Raw genomic sequence first — 6,130 nt, forward strand, 5'->3', positions numbered from 1 at the left:
GTCTATACATATATAGGCCTGGGTTATAGGTTACCGTTATCATGCCTACCGGGTCTTTCAAGTTTTTATACATTGAATTTGATACGGCCCAGAGATGGGGACAGGGAAGTCCTTTTACTCCATATTTCAATTGAGGTACACAATTGCTGAGGCGATATGAAGTAAAAGTTAAAAGATGGAAGGATAATGGAAGAACCTAGTGATCAAAAATACTCATCCTGATTGCGTAGGAAGTTATTTTTAGTTAGCCAGGTGAAATTTATAGTTGGTATACGTGAAATTACCTAGTTTTTACGTTTAAATTTATGAATTTGGATAAAACTATATGTTCGATTAATGAAGGTAATTTTTATCAATACCCTCAGTCAAGAATTCTTAAGGATAGTTTTACTCATTCACATAGCCTACTGTTACATGGATATATATATATATATATATATATATATATATATATATATATATATATATATATATATATATATATATATATATATATATATATATATATTGAACCAATTCTTAGTTTTGTGACAGCTGCTATCTTGCACATAACCGGGTTATCTACAAACTATGCCCAGCTTTCCAGTATGTAGCCTTTACAAATACGTCAAATAAGAAGCTAACGAAGTTTTGGGGACAATATAGTGGACGCGAAAACTAATTATATTGATTTTGATTATAATTACATAACAGGAGATTGTCCCATATCAACAAGTTGGATTGGTTTAACCGATTACTGTACATTATTATGAATCTCAGGGCAGGCCTACGGTCATATACGGCATGGGGGGGGGGGGGGGGGGCCTTGAATTTTCATCAACCTTTGAAGTCAGGTAGATGGTCTGCTAAATCACATTGTTTTTTTTTTGGGGGGGGGGGTGTTAAATGGTATATTTTGGACTTGGGTATTTCATCAAATATATTAGCTACACTTTCATCTTACTTAACCATCTAAAGTTTTCATCCAATATATTTACTAGGCTTTCCTTTTACTTACCATAGGAAATAAGTTTTCATCCAATATATTTACTACGCTTTCATTTTACTTACCATATTTCCTTTAGAAATGTCAGCACAAGAAAGTTTATTTTCTGTTTCCTATTGACGATAAAGATGGCAGGTTTCAGCTCACAACTCCTAAGCATGGCATCCAACCACAGCGGTAACCTGTCCAGTAAACAACTTAACCTTACGAGACCTGCGGAGTGAGTGCCGACTGCCGACTGCCGTCCACGAGAATGAAAAGCCAGCACATTACCATTGTAGTCATTGTACTAACCAGAAATTGGAAAAGACACGGGTCCTGGTTTTATTGACATCTAACTAATGCTTGCTTCATCTGACGTATAACCATTTCATCACCATCTCCTCCTCCAACGATTACTGTCGCAAACGGTTTCATAACAATCTAAATGATGTCAATTCTTTAAGGTCACCTGCTTGCTGACTGTAAATCTCAATGTAAAACTTGAGCAAGCAGAATTGTATGGCACTTGATTGTTAACTACTAAATTTCCCTATTTATATCTCTGAGTATTCTAACTGAGCAATAAAGCCAATAATAAAATGCATCCATGAGACTGCAATGGATATAATGAAAATATGTTTGTCTTTGATAAGGAAACTTGAGAAATTAAATCTACATTTCCAGTTTCTAAATGTTTAAAACTAAGAGATTCTATATGCAGTATTACTCTTTGTAAACAAACATAAAACTTGGCATAGAATTCAATAAAAAAATTAATTAAAATACTAACTCTATAAGATTTAGACTAAAGAAAAAATAAAAACAAAATACTGGTCTAAAATAATCTTCAATAAATCAATCAGTTCACGACAATAAAAAGTAATGCAATTTTGTATTAAAAAAGTCTTGAAATTTTCAGCCATTTTGCTTCACCAGCCAGCCAGGATTATCAAAATCCTACAGCTGATGACAGTTTCTACTTGCATTACTATCATGATGATGTCCAGGATATAGCTATCCTACATTTTACTCGGCTTGCTAGATTTGAAAATTATAAATATGGAAAACTTAAATCAAATTATACAGTACAGTAGTAGTTAAACTTTATGTATACCTGGCTGTACACAGATTTACAAGTTATCCAAGTGTTAATAAAAAGGGAAGAAAATTTAAACCATACATTCTAATAGCTTACCTCTAGTTATAACTTTTTGATAACTTGTCCTCGTCTTTTCAGCATCTGCTCATTGATAATTTAGGTTCTATGTGCATTATAAGAACACTTCTACAAAGGCCACAACAACCTTAATTGGTTCTTAACTCATTCAAGTATTCATTATCGGGAAAACTTGCTCAACATTAGCATTAAATGCTGGCACGCTGAAAAATAGCGTGCATAAAATCAACTACAGCTTATATTACCTGTAAGGATTTTTTTTTTAAGTACAATACAGTACACTATAGGATATCATCTTTAACAGTTTAGTTATTTTCTAAAAGATGACTAGAGGCAGTAAAGAGCTGTTGAAAAATTTTCTCATTATTTTTGTTACACTGTTTTCTCATTTTCAGTTTGCGTAATACTAATGCTAAAACCATTGAAAACTGCTTATGAAATATAAGTATGCTTTGCTTAATATGTTGAATAATCTAGTAATTTTTTTTTTTCTTTTGGATCGACTGCAAAGAGAATGCAACACTGTCTGTAGGTTCAAGGGGCCTGGTGTGGATGATCCACACCCGTAAGAAGGTACGATGGAAGGGGTAGGATTCTGGAACTGGAGTCAGTCACACATACCCAAGGTATCTTTTAGATCCTTTAAATGTGTAATTTTTCTTATTTAAAGGTTTAAAGGCCATTCATGAATGACAGAGGCAAGGGATAGTGACACTTCCTGGCAAGCACCACAATGCTCTAGACTCATCATATAAATCAGTGTTCAAGCCCTCTCTCCATCCAAGCTAGGACCAGGGAATGTCTGATGATGACTTAGCAGATAGATGTATAGGCTCCCCCAAAATCCCCATCCTTAGCTCATAAAGATGGTGAAGTTGCAGCCCAAAAGGAATTAACATAGTACAGTACTGTAGTAGGTTGGTCAGGGCACCAGCCGTCCGTTGAGATACTACCGCTAGGGTTATGGAGTCCTTTGACTGGCCAGACAGTACTACATTGGATCCTTCTCTCTGATTATGGTTCTTTCCCTTTGCCTACACAAAACCGAATAGTCTGGCTTATTTTTTTACAGATTCTCCTCTTTCCACATACATCTGACAACACTGAAATTACCAAACCATTCTTCATCACCCAAGGGGTTAACTACTGCACTTTAATTGTTCATTGGCTACTTTCCTCTTGGTAAAGGTAGAAGGGACTCTTTAGCTATGGTAAGCAGCTCTTCTAGGACACTCCAAAATCAAACCATTATTCTCTAGTCTTGGGTAGTGCTATAGCCTCTGTACCACAGTCTTCCACTGTCTTGGATTAGAGTTCTCTTGCTTGAGGGTACACTCGGGCACTCAAGTCTATCTAATTTCTCATCTTGTTTTGTTAAAAGTTTTTATAGTTTATATACTGTATGAAAGATTTAGGTTAATATTGTTACTGTTCCTAAAATATTTAATTTTTCCTGGTTTATTTTCCTCACTGGACTATTTTCCCTGTTGGGGCCCCTTGGCTTATAGCCTCCTGCTTTTCCATCTAGGATTTTAGCTTGGCAAGTAATAATACTGTAATAAAGGGATTTTGACAAAGGAAAAATCTATTTCTGGGGAGATACCTGTGACGCCCGGTGAAAAGAGTCCTTCCTTACACTTTTCTGATATAAATACTTCCAAATATACCAGAGAAATTTAAAGTATGGAATGCAGAGGTTACAACCCTCGCGCGAACACCCAGTGGGCGTCGTGTATAAAGCAGGGGCATGTCAAAACCACTATTCACAGGCTGTCTTCCATTTAGATAATTCCTTCATCAAAGGGAAGGTCGAGTTTGAGCAGGACCCGAACCATAGTCTGGCAATCACCAGTCAGGGACATTACCAAACACACTACCACAACAGTCCAAGTCTGATTTTCAACTGTTATTTATCATAACTAAGCAACAAACTAAGAGCTCTAGATAACCTGAGGATCTTCTCATACACACTTATCACAGAGAGCTTACAAATTTAAAAAAAAAAACAAGAGAACTGAAGCATAGTCAGCAGAGACAAAGAAAAAAAATGTGTTCATTTAAAAAATACACATACATTTTGAAAAATTATATCAATAGTGTTTTTAGTAAAACATTTATAGACATCCATCCATTTGCTTTTCTTAAATTCTGAATAGACATTATTGACACCTTCCCAAATACTGTATTAGTACTCTATTTGTGCTGTCCAACAAATGCTGTTAATTTCATTACATCCACTCCCAACTCTATAATACTAGGTAGATCATTGATACATAGCTTCTCACATTTCAAATGGAATGGATCTTGCCAGCAATAACTTTATCTCAAAACTTTTTCGTGAAAAATTGAATAGTAAAATGGTAAAAAAATTTCTTCTTTGTTGTTACTTGCATTCGTAAAGGAACAAGCATTTTTGTATATAATTAGCATCCCCTACTATAGTGTGAAGAGATATTACATCTTGGTAGAGATATGTTACTTCACCAAAAACTGTAACACTGGTGAAATAGGTTTTTTTTTAGAAATAGCTTTAGTGCATTTTTTAGGGGTTTCCCAAGTGCAAAACTAAAAAAAAATCCATGAAAACAAATCTCTAAAACATGAAAATAAGCAAAAATCAATATCTCACCAGGGAAATAATAAAATATCCTATGATCAGGTTCATGTTATTTCAGTCCTATTATCTATGGAGACTGTTTTTGTGTTTGACGTAGTGGCCGAGTTGTAAGGAAAATGGGAGGATATGTACTAATTTAAGATATAACCACCCAACCTTTCTTAGACTGCCCTGTCTTTCCTTACTGAATAAAGGGGCAATGCCCCACTTTACCATTTGTTAAAACTGTAAAATAATCAACGAATTCTTACACAATTAGAAGCTGATAGACTTACTCTTCTGGTGACAAAATCTTCTGTTGACAAAGGTGAGACCGAAAATTCACTATCTTCAAGTTATGAATTAGTACCAATAAGAATTCTTAAAAATCGTCTAAATGAACTAATACACACAAGCTCTCATAACACAATATTAAAATTGCAAACAGTCATTATGTAATCTCAACCATGGAAAGAGTTCAGCTTTTTGAAAGGGATGCTGACAAACCTAGAATTTGAAATGAAGAACAGTGATTTGTCAAGAAAAATTCTCTAGAGACCGATATTACAAGGTAGCAACGATTGGCCACTTTTTGGAAAAAAATATCTACAAAATGAGCAAAATTGATAATTTACAAAAATCTACACTTCAGTATATAATTTAAAATTATTGGGTAAAGCAATAAACCAATACTGCTCAGTAGAATTAATCTCGCAGACAACTAGTGAACAGCTGCTTTTTGTGAAGACATGACATAATAAACTACTTTTCTTAAAACAGAACTAATTAAGACATTAGTTTTGAATAAAATGCAGAGATACCTTTTGTTGCTAGCTAGCCTCACCATAAAAATCAAGTGGATAACAGCTATCCCACATCCAAGCCAGCATTCCACCCAAGCTAGGAACATGGAGGGTCAGGCAATGGCTGCTGATTACTCAGCAGATAGACCTAAAGGCTACCTCAAATGCCTCATCCTTAGCTCACAAGAATGGTGAAGTTGCAGCAACCAAAGGATTTAACGAGTTTGAGCGGGACTCAAACGCCAGTTTGGCATTCACCGGTCACGAACGTTACCACATTGGCCACCACAACTCACAAGTCATATGAACATATTACTCAAACTCATTTTCTGAAAATTTATATTTCTCATAACCGTTAATGTACAGGAAAAAAGAATGATACGTAAACTACTTTAAATTACAATTGTGTAGTTGAGCATGGACAGCTGAAGCTAAAAAAAACTATTAGTTACTTCCATCACTGGATGACAAAAATCCTAAATTATTAAAATATACTATGCTTACATAAATACATAAATATATTTCTAGATTTTAATTCAAGTTACTGTAGAACATTTCATTTAAGCAAATGATGTATGAGAATCATC

General features: G+C 34.7%; 1 protein-coding gene across 1 annotated transcript in view; it reads right to left on the minus strand.

The window, feature by feature from the left end:
* LOC137625846 (uncharacterized) overlaps positions 1-1,208 on the minus strand; it is a 44,232-nt gene extending 43,024 nt beyond the window's left edge. Inside the window, exon 1 of the mRNA XM_068356749.1 lies at positions 1,051-1,208. The gene's annotated coding sequence lies outside the window, so the exon portion shown is untranslated. The remainder of the gene's footprint in view (positions 1-1,050) is intronic.
* Positions 1,209-6,130: the final 4,922 nt, after the last annotated feature.

Source organism: Palaemon carinicauda, chromosome 33 (genome assembly GCF_036898095.1).
Source record: "Palaemon carinicauda isolate YSFRI2023 chromosome 33, ASM3689809v2, whole genome shotgun sequence".
NCBI lineage: Eukaryota > Metazoa > Arthropoda > Malacostraca > Decapoda > Palaemonidae > Palaemon > Palaemon carinicauda.